This window comes from Hyla sarda, chromosome 11 (genome assembly GCF_029499605.1).
Source record: "Hyla sarda isolate aHylSar1 chromosome 11, aHylSar1.hap1, whole genome shotgun sequence".
Classification (NCBI taxonomy): domain Eukaryota; kingdom Metazoa; phylum Chordata; class Amphibia; order Anura; family Hylidae; genus Hyla; species Hyla sarda.
Window position 1 is genome coordinate 97,622,964 of NC_079199.1, and position 20,068 is coordinate 97,643,031.

Here is a 20,068-nt window from a genome sequence, read left to right on the forward strand (position 1 = left end):
ATAGGAGCAGTATTATAGTAGTTATATTCTTGTATATAGGAGCAGTATTATAGTAGTTATATTCTTGTATATAGGAGCAGTATTATAGTAGTTATATTCTTGTATATAGGAGCAGTATTATAGTAGTTATATTCTTGTATATATAGGAGCAGTATTATAGTAGTTATATTCTTGTATATAGGAGCAGTATTATAGTAGTTATATTCTTGTATATAGGAGCAGTATTATAGTAGTTATATTCTTGTACATAGGAGGCAGTATTATAGTATTTATATTAATTTATATAGGGGCAGTATTATAGTTGTCATGTACTCCCAGGATCCCCCCTGCTGATATTAGTCACAGACCATCACTGGGGGTCTCTGCAGATATTTGACATTGTGGTCTGAGGACAGGGAGGTGTCTGCAGGGAGCAGGAGACTATAATAAACCAAGTGCCCTGTCACGTCCATCTGTGTCTTTCCTGACTCTTATCTCACTTACTTTCCTTATTGTTTGCATTTTGTGATATTTTTAGCTGGGATATATTTATAAGCAGTTTACAGGAGTTCTGTGTATGACTTGTGTGCCATGGGGCAGCGCAGGGCACTGACCTAACATCCAGGTGAGAGGCTGAGACACATGGCGGCACACACAGGTATACAATACCGGATCTACCTCTCCAGCCGCTGTGGAACTACAAGTCCCTGAATGCTCCGTACAGCAGAGCCGACTCCTAGAACTACTAACCCCAGCAGGCTACGTCCTGTAAACCTGAGCAGTCCCTGTTACCTCTATATTGGCGCCTGGTCGATGTTCCTCTACCAGGAGAAGTCATCATTGGCATCAGGTGAACTGATATAAGATCAAGGTGGTTGTCACTGTTATGGGGGAACTGGATCTGTCTTGTAGTACACACAGTGGGGTAGACTAAACAATGTCCATGATTAAAGACCCAGCAGGGCAGTAACTCACGATTAGACCGATCGTTTTTAAATTTTTCGGGATTTATTTTCGGGATTTAAACAAATTTAAACAAAATGAAAATAAATCCCGAAAATTTTGAAAATGATCGGTCTAATCGCGAGTTACTGCCCTGCTGGGTCTTTAATCATAGACATTGTTTAATCTATTGTCTACCCCACTGTGTGTACTACAAGTGTTTCAGGGGGAGGCGTGGGGCTCCCATGTGGGACATTGCATTCATTTGCTGAACACTGCAGACCAGTTTTGTGTGTTTTATAGGGACTGGATCTGTCACCATTAGGGGGCATTGCTACAGTCACTGCTATGGGGGCACTGTGGTTGTCACTGTTATGGGGGCACTGCATCTGTCACTGTTATGGGGGCACTGTATCTGTCACTGTTATGGGGGCACTGTGGTTGTCACTGTAATGGGGGCACTGTATCTGTCACTATTACGGGGGCACTGTATCTGTCACTATTATGGGGGCACTGTAGTTGTCACTGTTATAAGGGCACTGTGGTTGTCACTGTTATGGGGGCACTGTGGTTGTCACTGTTATGAGGGCACTGCATCTGTCACTGTTATGGGGGCACTGTGGTTGTCACTGTTATGAGGGCACTGCATCTGTCACTGTTATGGGGCCACTGCATCTGTCACTGTTATGGGGGCATTGTGGTTGTCACTGCTATGGGGGCACTGTGGTTTTCACTGCTATGGGGACACTGTAGTTGTCACTGTTATGGGGGCACTGCAGTTGTCACTGTTATGAGGGCACTGTAGTTGTCACTGTTATGGGGGCACTGTGGGCGTCACTGTTATGGGGGCACTGTGGTTGTCCTTGTTATGGGGCACTGTGGTTGTTACTGTTATTGCAGCACTGTATCTGTCACTGTTATGTGGGCACTGTGGTTGTCACTGTTATGGGGGCACTGTGGTTGTCACTGTTATGAGGGCACTGCATCTGTCACTGTTATGGGGGCACTGTGGTTGTCACTGTTATGAGGGCACTGCATCTGTCACTGTTATGGGGCCACTGCATCTGTCACTGTTATGGGGGCATTGTGGTTGTCACTGCTATGGGGGCACTGTGGTTTTCACTGCTATGGGGACACTGTAGTTGTCACTGTTATGGGGGCACTGCAGTTGTCACTGTTATGAGGGCACTGTAGTTGTCACTGTTATGGGGGCACTGTGGGCGTCACTGTTATGGGGGCACTGTGGTTGTCCTTGTTATGGGGCACTGTGGTTGTTACTGTTATTGCAGCACTGTATCTGTCACTGTTATGTGGGCACTGTGGTTGTCACTGTTATGGGGGCAGTCTGTCTGTTACTGTTAGGGACATGGTTGCAGTCATTGTTATGGGGGCACTGTATCTGTCTCTATTATGGGGAAACTGTGGTTGTCACTGTTATGGGGACACTGTGTCTGTCGCTTTTATGGGGGCACTGTGGTTGTCACTGTTATGGGGACACTGTAGTTGTCACACAATGGCCGCTGACTTTGAGCATGCTGGGAGTTGTTGTATCACAACATCTGTAGAGCCATGGGTTGCAGGTTACCACCCTAGGGAGACGGTGTGATCACAATATGTCCTCCTCGTGTCTCCCATCTGTGTGTAGCTTAGATCAGGCCAGGTGAGATCTCAAGGAGCGAGGTGCCCGCAGTCAGCGAGGAGACGGATCGGTGTCAGGTAAGGTGACCCCCCTCATCATTTATTTACTGCAGAACATTGTGAGCGACTGTCACCCTGCAGAGCGGGCAGGTAACATCTACGTGTAATTATATAGGACGGGGCTGAGGACATAATATATTATAATATATATATACAGCACAATTATAATCCTGCGTCATCACCATTAGGGGAGCGATGCCCACATCCTCCACCAAGCACCGGCCACTGCAAACCTCCCCCGTGGCACTGTACTGTACACACTCTCTATAGTGCTGCTGGGGTGTTATTCAGTTGTGACACTATATAGCACTATGGTTGTGTGCTCACTGGATGGCAGTAATATGTGGGCACTGCATGGCACTATTATTATATTACTATATAATGAGTCTAGGGTACTATCTGTAGGCAGTGTGTGGCACTATAATGTAGGTACTGTATGGAACCATTACGTGGGTAATGTATAGATTGTCATTAAATACTGTGTGACAATATGATGTAGGTTTTTTATTTGTATTATTATTATTATTTAAAGGGGTACTCCACTGGCCTGCGTTCAGAAGCAAATGTTCAGAACGCTGTTTTGGCGCTGCAGGGGTCGACCACGCCCCTCGTGACATCACGGCCGGGCCCCCTCAATGCAAGTCTATGGGAGGGGGCGTGACTGCCGTCACGCCCCCTTCCATAGACTTGCATTGAGGGGGCCTGGCCGTGATGTCACGAGGGGCGTGGCCGACCCCTGCAGCACCAAAACAGCATTCGGAAGTGAATGTTCCAGTGAAGTACCCCTTTAACACTAATTAATAAGGACTAAGGGGGAGATTGATCAAAACCTGTTCAGAGGAAAAGTTGCCCAGTTGCCCATAGCAACCAATCAGATTGTGTCTTTCCTTTTTGAAAAGGCCTCTGCAAAATGAAAGAAGCGATCTGATTGGTTGCTATGGGCAACTGGGCAACAGGTTTTGGTAAATCTCCCCCCAAGTGTATTATTATCTAGCACTATATGTATTTATCATGTTGGCAGTGTATGGAGCACTCTATGCCATGGCTTTGTTGTCCATGTATAGCAGGGTGCCTCCAGCTGTTGCAAAACTACAACTCCCAGCATGCTGGGAGTTGTAGATTTGCAACAGCTGGAGGCGCAATCAGCGCTTCGTCAGGCCCCTCAAGGTCCGTATCACGCAATCATCGACGGTCTGTATCGAGCAATCAGCGATTCGTCAGGCCCCTTAAGGCCCGTATCGCGCAAACATCGACGGTCCGTATCACGCAATCAGCGCTTCGTCAGGCCCCTCAAGGTCCGTATTGCGCAATTATCGACGGTCCGTATCACGCAATCAGCGCTTCATCAGGCCCCTCAAGGTCCGTATCGCGCAATTATCGACGGTCCGTATCGCGCAATCAGCGCTTCATCAGGCGCCTCAAGTTCGGTATCGCGCAATCATCGACGGTCCGTATCGCTCAATCAGCGCTTCGTCAGGCGCCTCAAGTTCGGTATCGCGCAATCATCGATGGTCCGTATCGCGCAAACAGTGCTTCATCAGGCCCCTCAAGTTCGGTATCGCGCAATCATCGATGGTCCGTATCGCGCAATCAGCGCTTCATCAGGCCCCTCAAGGTCTGTATCGCGCAATCATCGACGGTCCGTATCGCTCAATCAGCACTTCGTCAGGCGCCTCAAGTTCGGTATTGCGCAATCATCGATGTTCCGTATCGCGCAATCAGCGCTTCGTCAGGCCCCTCAAGTTCGGCAATCATCAATGGTCCATATCGCGCAATTAGCGCTACGTCAGGCCCCTCAAGGGGCCTGACGAAGCGCTGATTGCGTGATACGGACTGTCGGCCAAACCTCCCCCCCACCCCCTTGCATCCTTCCGCTCTCCCGCATGGGATCGAATGCTGTTTAGCTAACATGCAATAAAGAAGTTTACAGCTCCCGAAGACCTGGGGAGTGCGCCATTTCTTTCTACTCTTTTATGGAATATGTCTTGGACTGTTTAGATGTGAGCACCAGAGAAGCCTAGCGGTATTACCTTTAGTGTAGTAGTTGCGCCGGGTATCACCTGTTGTGGAGTGTTTGCATTTAATAGGTTTATTTCCATTTGCTTTTAATTATATGTATTTAACCTATAGATCTCAGTGGGTATAAAATTAAAAAAAAGTGTGTTGCATTTTTGCATAGTTCACTTGTGCGAAATAAAACTTATAAAAACGACCACTAGGGGTCCCCATCCCATCCAGAACATTATCCTGTCCGGCTGCAGCATCATCTTTGTTCTAGCTGAAGCACAAGTCCAGTAAGTGAGGGCGGGACTAGAACTCCTCTGTGCTCACTCCTGTCCTATCAGATTGCAGCATGAAAACAGAGTGGAGGGGGTTAAAGAGCAGCCTGCAGTGATTGGATGAAAGGACCCAGCACAGCAGACTCAGGGAGGAAGTGAATGCATGGTGAGTGAGGGCGGGCTCAGTGCTTGCCTGGGACACGACCCTTCCTGAGCAGTGGATGTCAGAATGAGAGAGCAGCAGAACAGAGGGATTTGTGAGCCAAATATGGAAGATAGACATTCTGTGGTACAGGTACACTTTAATAACAGCCTGATATATGTATTTTATTGTATTGCTGTATACACTATGCATGATACAGATGTGTATATATGTGTCCATGTATTTATGTGTGTACAATATATCCAATTTTGGTGGGATTGTCCGACCATCTAATGGGGGTGTTTCCCAACTAGGGTGCCTCCAGCTGATGTAAATTACAACTCCCAGCATGCCCGGACAGCCCCAGGTATGCAGACAGTATCATACATGACATACACTATACACTAGCTCAGCAGACAGTATCACACATGATAGGCTTAGATACACCAACTCAGCAGACAGCATCACACATGGAAGGCTTAGATATAACCAACTCAGCAGGCAATATCACACACGATAGTGTTAGATACACCACATCAGTAGACAGTATCACACATGATAGGCTTAGATACACCAGCTCAGCAGACAGTATCACACATGATAGGCTTAGATACACCAGCTCAGCAGACAGTATCACACATGATAGGCTTAGATACACCAACTCAGCAGACAGCATCACACATGGAAGGCTTAGATACACCACATCAGTAGACAGTTTCACACATGATAGGCTTAGATACACCACATCAGTAGACAGTATCACACATGATAGGCTTAGATACACCAGCTCAGCAGACAGTATCACACATGATAGGCTTAGATACACCAGCTCAGCAGACAGTATCACACATGATAGGCTTAGATACACCACATCAGTAGACAGTATCACACATGATAGGCTTAGATACACCAGCTCAGCAGACAGTATCACACATGATAGGCTTAGATACACCAGCTCAGCAGACAGTATCACACATGATAGGCTTAGATACACCAGCTCAGCAGACAGTATCACACATGATAGGCTTAGATACACCACATCAGTAGACAGTATCACACATGATAGGCTTAGATACACCAGCTCAGCAGACAGTATCACACATGATAGGCTTAGATACACCAGCTCAGCAGACAGTATCACAGAAAATAGGCTTAGATACACTGGCTCGGCATATAGTATACAAGACGAGAGACTCAGATACTCTGGAAAAGCAAATAGTAACACACATGATAGATACACAAGGCTCAGCAGATAGTATCGCTCATGATAGGCTTAGATACTTCAGCTCAGCTGACAGTATAACATATGATAGGCTTAGATACAATTAGATACACTGGCTCGGCATACAGCCTCATATATTAAAGGCCTAGATGCACCAGCTCAGCAGTCAGTATCACACATGATGGGCTTAGATACACCAGATCAGTAGACAGTATCACAAATTATAGGCTTAGATACATCAGCTAAGCAGTCAATATTACACGTGATGGGCTTAGATACACCAGCTCAGCAGTCAGTATCACGTATGATGGGCTTAGATACACCAGCTCAGCAGTCAGTATCACACATGATGGGCTTAAATACACCAGCTCAGCAGTCAGTATCACACATGATGGGCTTAGATACACCAGCTTAGCAGTCAGTGTCACGCATGATTGGTTTAGATACGCCAGATCAGTAGACAGTATCACACATGATAGGCTTAGATACACCGGTTCAGCAGTATGTATCACACATGATGGGCTTAGATACACCAACTCAGCAGTCAGTATCACACATGATGGGCTTAGATACACCAGCTCAGCAGTCAGTATCACACATGATAGGCTTAGATAACCCAGCTCAGCAGACAGTATCACACATAATAGGCTTAGATACACTGGCTCAGCATACAGCAGCATATATTAAAGGCTTAGATACCCCAGTTCAGCAGACAGTATCACACATTATAGGCTTAGATACACTGGCTCAGCATACAGCCTCATATATTAAAGGCTTAGATACACCAGCGCAGCAGACAGTATCACACCATGTTATAGAAGTACTCCGGTTTCTCCACAAGGTCCTCGCTCCTCCGCATCTCTTGAAAGAGCTTTATTGATCATTCAGTTGTCATTACGAGTAATACAATAAATTACAATCACACAAAGCATGACGGTACAATCCACAGCACAGGATCCCTAATCTATACACCGTACCACATGCTACACTAACACTCCTCACATCGCTGGGACCACAAAGCCCACAGGTACCGGAATCTTCTCATGACAAAAGCCTCAGGTTATTCTAAATGACATCACTTAGGCTCAGGCTCTCCCCTCCCCGGTCAGAGGGCGGGACGGGTCTCAAGTTCCTCAAGGAAGTGCCTGAGAAGTTGTTATCGGAGAAGTTTGTGCGTCTGTCAGAGGCGGGAGAGTCTATCAGCCAAGGTGCGAGCCGCTGGGCACACGGGAGAACTGCACAAGTAAGTGAACGGAGGGGGATAGGGGACTGGTTAGCGGGACCTGGGTGCTCCATCGGACCCCTAGGACTGGTGAGGGGGACCCAGGGCGCCCCATCGGACCCCTAGGACACTTCTCGCTTCTAAAATGCAAGCAGAAGCGGCTTTCTTACTTCACACGAAAACGCAGAACAAAGAAGAAGTCAGCAATCTCGGGTGTAATCTGTCCTCCTTCTAGCAACGGTCCCAATGTAGGACTGTCATCGGGGACTACACGGGACTGCTTGTCATCTTCTGCATCCAGCATCTGTCGCCCAGCAACCCCTCCTGTTTCCCAACCTGGGTGCCTCCAGCTGTTGCAAAACTACAACTCCCAGCATGCCCGGACAGCCTTCGGCTGTCCGGGCATGCTGGGAGTTGTAGTTTTGCAACAGCTGGAGGCACCCTGGTTTGGGAAACACTGTTTTAGATTGTATGGACCCGTTACATATCAGATCCAGATTGCACCAGATGATGGAATAATATGTAGGTTGGGGTGTAACCAGGGCTCAAGTCCTGCAGGTACACGTGGGAACTGAGTTCCTGCACTTTTTCCACAGCAGGAACACCGTTCCTATTAGCAAGAGTCCTGCAGGACCAGACCTTGAGTGGAAATCTTGGGTGAGCTCCCTCACTTTTTTTCCCCAGAAAAACCCCTGGAACCGAAAAGAGGGACAGAGGTCCTTGGGACAGATGTAGAGGGACTTTTGGGAAATATGGCGCTGCAGGTATCTGGCAGGGATAGTGTTAAGTCCTTAAGGGACATAGCTGGGAAATACAATGGATTGTGTCTCTTCTTTGGTCTTGTAGGGACACGCCGAGAGGAATGTGCAGCTTTTATATGGAATAAAGTGTAACCTCTGATGAATTCTATGAAGACTTTATTCTTAGTGTAGGGGGAGGGAGCAGTCAGGAGATGAAATGACAGCGCTCAGTCCAGGGACTCTGATCGCTCAATCCAGGGACTCTGATCGCTCAGTCCAGGGACTCTGATCGCTCAGTCTAGGGACTCTGATCGCTCAGTCCAGGGACTCTGATCGCTCAGTCCAGGGACTCTGATCACTCAATCCAGGGACTCTGATCGCTCAGTCCAGGGACTCTGATCGCTCAGTCCAGGGACTCTGATCGCTCAGTCCAGGGACTCTGATCGCTCAATCCAGGGACTCTGATCGCTCAGTCCAGGGACTCTATGGCAGCTGAGCAGGGGACCACCATGGGGTGTAGATTGGCCCATTTGTACACAAAAACTCTCATCAGTTATGTGGAATTTAGTGTTGTGCCCTGGGCTGGGGGATGTGTAAGTGCAGATTCTGCTGCCTTAGGTGTTGTCACTTGTGATGTCACTTTAGATGTTACTTTAGATGTCACTTATGATGTCACTTCTGATGTTACTTTAGATGTCACTTATGATGTCACTTCTGATATTACGTCTGATGTTACTTATGATGTCACTTATGATTTTACTTCTGATGTTACTTCTGATGTCACTTATGATGTCACTTATGATTTTACTTCTGATGTTACTTCTGATGTCACTTCTGATGTTACTTATGATGTCACTTATGATTTTACTTCTGATGTTACTTCTGATGTCACTTATGATGTCACTTCTGATGTTACTTCTGATGTCACTTCTGATGTTACTTCAGATGTCACTTTTGATGTCACTTTTGATGTCACTTTTGATGTTACTTTAGATGTCACTTATGATGTCACTTTAGATGTTACTTTAGATGTCACTTATGATGTCACTTCTGATGTTACTTTAGATGTCACTTATGATGTCACTTCTGATATTACGTCTGATGTTACTTATGATGTCACTTATGATTTTACTTCTGATGTTACTTCTGATGTCACTTATGATGTCACTTATGATTTTACTTCTGATGTTACTTCTGATGTCACTTCTGATGTTACTTATGATGTCACTTATGATTTTACTTCTGATGTTACTTCTGATGTCACTTATGATGTCACTTCTGATGTTACTTCTGATGTCACTTCTGATGTCACTTTTGATGTCACTTTTGATGTCACTTCTGATGTCACTTCAGATGTCACTTTTGATGTCACTTTAGATGTCACTTTAGATGTCACTTTAGATGTCACTTTAGATGCAATTTATGATGTCACTTCTGATGTTACTTCTGATGACACTTTAGATGTCACTTATGATGTTACTTTAGCTGTCACTTATGATGTCCCTTTAGATGTCACTTATAATGTCATTATAGATGTCACTTGTGATGTTACTTCAGATGTCACTTGGGTTGTCACTTCTGATTTCACTTCTGATTTCACTTTAGATGTCACTTTAGATGTCACTTTTGATGTCCCTTTAGATGTCGCTTCTCATGTCCCTTTAGATGTCACGTCTAATGTCACTTTTGATGTCACGCCTGTTGTCAATTCTGATGTCACTTGAAATGTCACTAGTGATTTCCCTTCAGATGTCACTTATGATGTCACTTTAGACGTAACTTCTGATGTCACTTTAGACGTAACTTCTGATGTCACTTCCAATGTTACTTCTGATGTCACTTTAGATGTCACTTTAGATGTCACTTCTGATATCACTTCTGATGTCACTTCTGATGTCACTTCTGATGTCACTTCTGATGTCACTTCTGATGTCCAGCACATGGTGCAGCCGCTGCTGTCTTTTCATAGATTCCAGTCGTCCTGTATATTCTATGGACTGAACATGTCAGGGAGGAGGAGGAGGAGGAGGAGGAGGAGGAGGAGGTCTCCACAGTCTCAGTCTTTGTTGCTTTCTTTCAGTCACCATTGTTGTCTTAGCTTTTTTTTTCTTGTCTATTTTATGTCTTTACTTTACATCTACCTGAGAAAATTCTATTTTTCTCTCTCCTTTCTGTCGTTCTCTTGGTTTTTCCTCTTTCTCTCTCTTCTTTCTGTTTTCCCTTCTCCTCTGTCTCTTCTTCCTTTTTCCCTCTCACCATATTTCTATCCCTTTCTCTCTTTTTTTCTTTCACCTTATTTTTTTTGTTTTTTCTTTCCTATCTTTATTCTCCCTCTTCTCTTTCTCTCATCTCAGTCTTTCTTGCTCTCTTTTCTATCCTCTTTTTCACGCTCTCGTTCTCTCTCTTGCGCTCTTTTACTCTTTCATTCTCTCTCTCTCACAGTGTACTTGTCATCTCACAGAGAAAAATGTTACTCACTAGGTCCTGCAGATGCGTTACATGTCTTTTTTATGTGTCTAGCTTCTGTATTTGGCTCACAAATCTCTCTGTTCTGCTGCTCACTCATTCTGACATCCACTGCTCAGGTAGGGGTGTGTCCGAGGAAAGCACTGAGCTGTGCTGTGCTGGGTATCTTCCTCCAATCACTGCAGTCTTCTCTGTAACCCCCTCCTCTCTGTTTTCATGCTGCAGTCTGATAGGACAGAAGTGAGCACAGATGAGTGCTAGCTCTGCCCTCACTTCCTGGACTTTGTCCCTGCCTGTGCAAGATGATGCCTTTCTCTCTCTCTCTCTCTCTCTCTCGCTCTCTCTCTTTCTCTTTCTTTTTCCTCTCTCCCTTTTCCCATATATCTCTCACTCTCTCTTTCTTTCTCTTTCTCTCTATCTCTCTCTCCCTCTCCTCTCTGTCTTTCTTTCTCTTACTCTTTCTTTTCTCTCTTTCTTTCTCTCTCTCTTCTCTCTCGCTTCCTCTCTCTCCCTGTCTCTCTGTCTTCTTCTCGCTTTCTCTCTCTTTCTCTCTCCTCTCTCTTTTTCTCCTCTCTCTTTCTTTCTTTCTTTCTCTCTTCCTCTCTCTCTCTCTCTCTCTCTCTCTCTCTCTCTCTTTCTCTCCTTCTGTCATTCTCTCTCTTCTCTCTCTCTTTCTTTCTCTCTCTTTTTCTCTTTCTTTCTCTCTTTCTCTTCTTCTATCTCTCTCTATTTCTCTCTTTTCTTCTCTTTCTCTCTCTCCTCTCTCTCTATTTCTCTTTCTTTTGCTCTCTCTTTCTTTCTCTCTCTTTTTCTCGCTGTCTTTCTATCTCCTCTCTCTCTCTTCTTCTTCTCTCTTCTCTCTATTTCTCTTTCTCTCTCTCTCCTCTATGTCTGCCTCTCTCTCTCTCTCTCTTTCTCTCTTTTTCTCTCGCTTTCTTTCTCTCTCTCACACACTCTCTATCTTACTTTCTCTCTCACTCTCTCTCTTTCTTAGTTTCTCTCTCTTTTCTCTCTTTCTTACTTTCTCTCTTTTTCTCTCTCTTGCTTTCTTTCTCTCTCTCTCTCACACTCTCTATCTTACTTTCTCTCTCTCTCTCTCTCTCTTTCTCTCTCTCTCTCTCTCTCTCTCTCTCTCTCTCTCTATCTCTCGTAAGGACACAATGTGGAGGTCTGGGGGGGGGTATATTTGGGGCAGGGGTAACACTGTATTGATGGGGCATAGGAACCTGTCAGTCATCATGAAGCTGAGAATGGACAGGAAGCAGAGTCTTGTCATGTCGTAACTCAGCCATTTCCATTAACCCTCTAGTTCCTGCAGATTGTGACACTGTCTTGTTACACCACAGACTTAGCTTGAATTCAATGTCACCACTATTATACATGGCAGGCTTAGATACATTGGCTATGAAGCAAAGTAGTACATATGATAAGCTTAGATACACCAGCTCAGCAATATAATATGAAACGTGGTAGACTTTTATTTATTGGCTCACACGAGAGTATCAAACATGACAGGCTTAGATACATTGGCTATACAGCGGAGTGGTACACATAATAAGCTTAGATACACCAGCTCAGCAATATAATATGAAACGTGGTAGACTTTTATTTATTGGCTCACAGGAGAGTATCACACATGACAGGCTTAGATACATTGGCTATACAGCAGAGTGGTACACATAATAAGCTTAGATACACCAGCTCAGCAGTACCACATATAACGAAGTAGGCTTTTATTTATTGGCTCACAGGACAGTATCACACATGACAGGCTTAGATACATTGGCTCATAAGACAGTATCACACATGATAGGCTTAGATACAGTGCCAAAACAGCACAGTATTACACATAAGCTTACATCTGCCAGTTCAGTAGATTGGTTAATTCCTAATAGGCTTAGATACACTGGTTTAGCTGACGGTATTGCACAGCATAGACTTAGATACACTGGCTCCACCAACAATATCACACGTCATAGGCTTAGATACACTGGTTCATCAAAGTGAATGACACGCCTAGGCTTAGGTACACCAGCTCAATAAACAATATCATATCTAAAGGCTTAGATACTCCAGTTAAAGAGGTACTCCGATGGAAAACTTTTTTTTAAATCAACTGGTGCCAGAAAGTTAAACAGATTTGTAAATTACTTCTATTAAAAAATCTTAATCCTTCCAGTACTTATTTGCTGCTGAATACTACAGAGGAAATTCTTTTCTTTTTGGAACACAGAGCTCTCTGCTGACATCATGACCACAGTGCTCCCTGCTGACATCTCTGTCCATTTTAGGAACTGTCCAGAGTAGCATATGTTTGCTATGGGGATATTCTCCTACTCTGGACAGTTCTTAAAATGGACAGAGGTGTCAGCAGAGAGCACTGTGGTCATGATGTCAGCACACAAGAGCTCTGTGTTCCAAAAAGAAAAGAATTTCCTCTGTAGTATTCAGCAGCTAATAAGTACTGGAAGGATTAAGATTTTTTAATAGAAGTAATTTACAAATCTGTTTAACTTTCTGGCACCAGTTGATTTAAAAAAAAAAAAAAGTTTTCCACTAGAGTACCCCTTTAAGCAAAAACTAGTAAGACTCCCAATTGAATGGGGGAGGTGGATGAATGCCAAATTATGTCAAATTTAGGACCAAACTGGAATGTCCAGAAGTTACAGATAAGTGACAGATAATGGGACTTTTTAGGGCCAGGGCTTCCGGGAATAAATCAGTACATTGTAGACCAGTGTTTCCCAACCAGGGTGTCTCCAGCTGTTGCAAAACTACAACTCCCAGCATGCCCGGACAGCCTTCGGCTGTCCGGGCATGCTGGGAGTTGTAGTTTTGCAACAGCTGGAGGCACCCTGATTGGGAAACCTTATTCTAGGCAGTCCCTGCAGATCTGGAAACCGTTCTTCTTGCTGATTATAATAGTCGCCGACTATTGTACCGACCACTGTAAAAAGGTCAGAACTAATTCCCTCCGGGCTCTGCCTAGTCATTGTGTATACACAGCTTACAGGTATTGTACGGAGATTGAGGGATCTGTTCACACCAGTCATCCAACGCCTCGCTGTTCTTTGTTTATAGAAGCATTACTGAGAATACAACCTATCCATTCACTAGAGATCAGCGGTGACATCACTGAGAATACAGTCTATCCATTCCCTAGAGATCAGCGGTGACATCACTGAGAATACAGCCTATCCATCACTAGAGATCAGCTGTGACATCACGGAGAATACAGCCTATCCATCACTAGAGATCAGCGGTGACATCACTGAGAATACAGTCTATCCATCACTAGAGATCAGTGGTGACATCACTGAGAATACAGCCTATCCATCACTAGAGATCAGCGGTGACATCACTGAGAATACAGCCTATCCATCACTAGAGATCAGCAGTGACATCACTGAGAATACAGCCTATCCATTCCCTAGAGATCAGCAGTGACATCACTGAGAATACAGCCTATCCATTCCCTAGAGATCAGCGGTGACATCACTGAGAATACAGACTATCCATTCACTAGAGATCAGCAGTGACATCACTGAGAATACAGCCTATCCATCACTAGAGGTCAGCGGTGACATCACTGAGAATACAGCCTATCCATCACTAGAGATCAGCGGTGACATCACTGAGAATACAGCCTATCCAATCACTAGAGATCAGCGGTGATATCACTGAGAATACAGCCTATCCATTCCCTAGAGATCAGCGGTGACATCACTGAGAATACAGCCTATCTATCACTAGAGATCAGCAGTGAGATCACTGAGAATACAGCCTATCCATTCACTAGAGATCAGCGGTGACATCACTGAGAATACAGCCTATCCATTCACTAGAGGTCAGTGGTGACATCACTGAGAATACAGCCTATCCATCACTAGAGATCAGCGGTGACATCACTGAGAATACAGCCTATCCATTCACTAGAGGTCAGTGGTGACATCACTGAGAATACAACCTATCCATTCACTAGAGATCAGCAGTGACATCACTGAGAATACAGCCTATCCAATCACTATAGATCAGCAGTGACATCACTGAGAATACAGCCTATCCATCACTAGAGATCAGCGGTGACATCACGGAGAATACAGCCTATCCATTCCCTAGAGATCAGCGGTGACATCACTGAGAATACAGCCTATCCATTCCCTAGAGATCAGCGGTGACATCACTGAGAATACAGCCTATCCATTCACTAGAGATCAGCAGTGACATCACTGAGAATACAGCCTATCCATTCACTAGAGATCAGCAGTGACATCAATGAGAATACAGCCTATCCATCACTAGAGGTCAGCGGTGACATCACTGAGAATACAGCCTATCCATCACTAGAGATCAGCGGTGACATCACTGAGAATACAGCCTATCCAATCACTAGAGATCAGCGGTGATATCACTGAGAATACAGCCTATCCATTCCCTAGAGATCAGCGGTGACATCACTGAGAATACAGCCTATCTATCACTAGAGATCAGCAGTGAGATCACTGAGAATACAGCCTATCCATTCACTAGAGATCAGCGGTGACATCACTGAGAATACAGCCTATCCATTCACTAGAGGTCAGTGGTGACATCACTGAGAATACAGCCTATCCATCACTAGAGATCAGCAGTGACATCACTGAGAATACAGCCTATCCAATCACTATAGATCAGCAGTGACATCACTGAGAATACAGCCTATCCATTCCCTAGAGATCAGCGATGTCATCACTGAGAATACAGCCTATCCATTCACTAGAGATCAGCGGTGACATCACTGAGAATACAGCCTATCCATTCACTAGAGATCAGCGGTGACATCACTGAGAATACAGCCTATCCAATCACTAGAGATCAGCGGTGACATCACTGAGAATACAGCCTATCCATTCCCTAGAGATCAGCGGTGACATCACTGAGAATACAGCCTATCCATTCACTAGAGATCAGCGGTGACATCACTGAGAATACAGCCTATCCATTCACTAGAGATCAGCAGTGACATCACTGAGAATACAGTCTATCCATTCACTAGAGATCAGCGGTGACATCACTGAGAATACAGCCTATCCATCACTAGAGATCAGCGGTGACATCACTGAGAATACAGCCTATCCAATCACTAGAGATCAGCGGCGCCATCACTGAGAATACAGCCTATCCATTCACTAGAGATCAGCGGTGACATCACTGAGAATACAGCCTATCCATTCCCTAGAGATCAGCGGTGACATCACTGAGAATACAGCCTATCTATTCACTAGAGATCAGCGGTGACATCACTGATAATACAGCCTATCTGTTCACTAGAGATCAGCGGTGACATCACTGAGAATACAGCCTATCCATTCACTAGAGATCAGCGGTGACATCACTGAGAATACAGCCTATCCATCACTAGAGATCAGCGGTGACATCACTGAGAATACAGCCTATCCATCACTAGGGATCAGCGGTGACATCACTGAGAATACAGCCTATCCATTCCCTAGAGATCAGCGATGTCATCACTGAGAATACAGCCTATCCATTCACTAGAGATCAGCGGTGACATCACTGAGAATACAGCCTATCCATTTACTAGAGATCAGCGGTGACATCAATGAGAATACAGCCTATCCATTCACTAGAGATCAGCGGTGATATCACTGAGAATACAGCCTATCCATTCACTAGAGATCAGCAGTGACATCACTGAGAATACAGTCTATCCATTCACTAGAGATCAGCGGTGACATCACTGAGAATACAGCCTATCCATTCACTAGAGATCAGCGGTGACATCACTGAGAATACAGCCTATCTATTCACTAGAGATCAGCGGTGACATCACTGATAATACAGCCTATCCATTCACTAGAGATCAGCGATGTCCTCACTGAGAATACAGCCTATCCATCACTAGAGATCAGCAGTGACATCACTGAGAATACAGCCTATCCAATCACTAGAGATCAGCGGTGACATCACTGAGAATACAGCCTATCCATTCACTAGAGATCAGCGGTGACATCACTGAGAATACAGCCTATCCATTCACTAGAGATCAGCGGTGACATCACTGAGAATACAGCCTATCCATTCACTAGAGATCAGCGGTGACATCACTGAGAATACAGCCTATCCATTCACTAGAGATCAGCAGTGACATCACTGAGAATACAGTCTATCCATTCACTAGAGATCAGCGGTGACATCACTGAGAATACAGCCTATCCATTCACTAGAGATCAGCGGTGACATCACTGAGAATACAGCCTATCTATTCACTAGAGATCAGCGGTGACATCACTGATAATACAGCCTATCTGTTCACTAGAGATCAGCGGTGACATCACTGAGAATACATCCTATCCATTCACTAGAGATCAGCGATGTCCTCACTGAGAATACAGCCTATCCATTCACTAGAGATCAGCGGTGACATCACTGAGAATACAGCCTATCCATCACTAGAGATCAGCAGTGACATCACTGAGAATACAGCCTATCCAATCACTAGAGATCAGCGGTGACATCACTGAGAATACAGCCTATCCATTCACTAGAGATCAGCGGTGACATCACTGAGAATACAGCCTATCCATTCACTAGAGATCAGCGGTGACATCACTGAGAATACAGCCTATCCATTCACTAGAGATCAGCGGTGACATCACTGAGAATACAGCCTATCCATTCACTAGAGATCAGCGGTGACATCACTGAGAATACAGCCTATCCATTCACTAGAGATCAGTGGTGACATCACTGAGAATACAACCTATCCATTCACTAGAGATCAGCGGTGACATCACTGAGAATACAGCCTATCCATTCCCTAGAGATCAGCGATGACATCACTGAGAATACAGCCTATCCATCACTAGAGATCAGTGGTGACATCACTGAGAATACAGCCTATCCATTCACTAGAGATCAGCGGTGACATCACTGAGAATACAGCCTATCCATTCCCTAGATATCAGCGGTGACATCACTGAGAATACAGCCTATCTATTCACTAGAGATCAGCGGTGACATCACTGATAATACAGCCTATCTGTTCACTAGAGATCAGCGGTGACATCACTGAGAATACAGCCTATCCATTCACTAGAGATCAGCGATGTCCTCACTGAGAATACAGCCTATCCATTCACTAGAGATCAGCGGTGACATCACTGAGAATACAGCCTATCCATCACTAGAGATCAGCAGTGACATCACTGAGAATACAGCCTATCCAATCACTAGAGATCAGCGGTGACATCACTGAGAATACAGCCTATCCATTCACTAGAGATCAGCGGTGACATCACTGAGAATACAGCCTATCCATTCACTAGAGATCAGCGGTGACATCACTGAGAATACAGCCTATCCATTCACTAGAGATCAGCGGTGACATCACTGAGAATACAGCCTATCCATTCACTAGAGATCAGCGGTGACATCACTGAGAATACAGCCTATCCATTCACTAGAGATCAGTGGTGACATCACTGAGAATACAACCTATCCATTCACTAGAGATCAGCGGTGACATCACTGAGAATACAGCCTATCCATTCCCTAGAGATCAGCGATGACATCACTGAGAATACAGCCTATCCATCACTAGAGATCAGTGGTGACATCACTGAGAATACAGCCTATCCATTCACTAGAGATCAGCGGTGACATCACTGAGAATACAGCCTATCCATTCCCTAGATATCAGCGGTGACATCACTGAGAATACAGCCTATCTATTCACTAGAGATCAGCGGTGACATCACTGATAATACAGCCTATCTGTTCACTAGAGATCAGCGGTGACATCACTGAGAATACAGCCTATCCATTCACTAGAGATCAGCGATGTCCTCACTGAGAATACAGCCTATCCATTCACTAGAGATCAGCGGTGACATCACTGAGAATACAGCCTATCCATCACTAGAGATCAGCAGTGACATCACTGAGAATACAGCCTATCCAATCACTAGAGATCAGCGGTGACATCACTGAGAATACAGCCTATCCATTCACTAGAGATCAGCGGTGACATCACTGAGAATACAGCCTATCCATTCACTAGAGATCAGCGGTGACATCACTGAGAATACAGCCTATCCATTCACTAGAGATCAGCGGTGACATCACTGAGAATACAGCCTATCCATTCACTAGAGATCAGCGGTGACATCACTGAGAATACAGCCTATCCATTCACTAGAGATCAGTGGTGACATCACTGAGAATACAACCTATCCATTCACTAGAGATCAGCGGTGACATCACTGAGAATACAGCCTATCCATTCCCTAGAGATCAGCGATGACATCACTGAGAATACAGCCCATCCATCACTAGAGATCAGCGGTGACATCACTGAGAATACAGCCTATCCATTCCCTAGAGATCAGCGGTGACATCACTGAGAATACAGCCTATCCATTCCCTAGATATCAGCGGTGACATCACTGAGAATACAGCCTATCCATTCACTAGAGATCAGCGGTGACATCACTGAGAATACAGCCTATCCATTCACTAGAGATCAGCGGTGACATCACTGAGAATACAGCCTATCCATTCACTAGAGATCAGCGGTGACATCACTGAGAATACAGCCTATCCAATCACTAGAGATCAGCGGTGACATCACTGAGAATACAGCCTATCCATTCCCTAGAGATCAGCGGTGACATCACTGAGAATACAGCCTATCCATTCACTAGAGATCAGCGGTGACATCACTGAGAATACAGCCTATCCAATCACTAGAGATCAGCAGTGGCATCACTGAGAATACAGCCTATCCATCACTAGAGATCAGCGGTGACATCACTTAGAATACAGCCTATCCATCACTAGAGATCAGCGGTGACATCACTTAGAATACAGCCTATCCAATCACTAGAGATCAGCGGTGACATCACTTAGAATAAAAGGGTGCCTTCAGCTGTTGCAAAACTCCAGCTCCCAGCATGCCCGGACAGCCTTCGGCTGTCCGGGCATGCTGGGAGCTGTAGTTTTGCAGCAGCTGGAGGCACCCTGGTTGGGAAACACTGCCCTATCCATTTGCTAGAGATCAGCGGCGCCATCACTGAGAATGCTGCTTATCCATTATAGTATTAATCGTTCTGGTGAACTACAAATCCAAGCTTTTCCTCTGCAGTCAGAGCTTTTGATACAATCCACACTTTATAATTGGGGCTGCTCCTCGCACACTTCATGCCAAGCACGCACACGTATGTACTACTCCACCGCCACTGTTTACACTGCTCGCTAAACACAATTATATCAGGATGAGTCAGACTGGTTAGCACTGCAGTCCTGTCCCCTGGGTGCAAATAAGTAATGGAAGTGAAAAAAATAATTAGTCCTGTTCTCCTATGATTTCAGGACGCG

At 45.0% G+C, this 20,068-nt stretch overlaps 1 protein-coding gene across 3 annotated transcripts in view; it reads left to right on the plus strand.

The window, feature by feature from the left end:
* TNFAIP8L2 (TNF alpha induced protein 8 like 2) overlaps positions 1-20,068 on the plus strand; it is a 71,311-nt gene that overhangs the window by 36,915 nt on the left and 14,328 nt on the right. Inside the window, exon 1 of one of the 3 annotated variants that reach the window (XM_056546316.1) lies at positions 2,617-2,637. The exons of 1 other annotated variant lie outside the window; for it this stretch is intronic. The gene's annotated coding sequence lies outside the window, so the exon portion shown is untranslated. Of the gene's footprint in view, positions 1-2,616; positions 2,638-7,386; positions 7,506-20,068 lie in introns of those variants that run through there. One more of the 3 variants, XM_056546312.1, reaches the window with a different exon arrangement.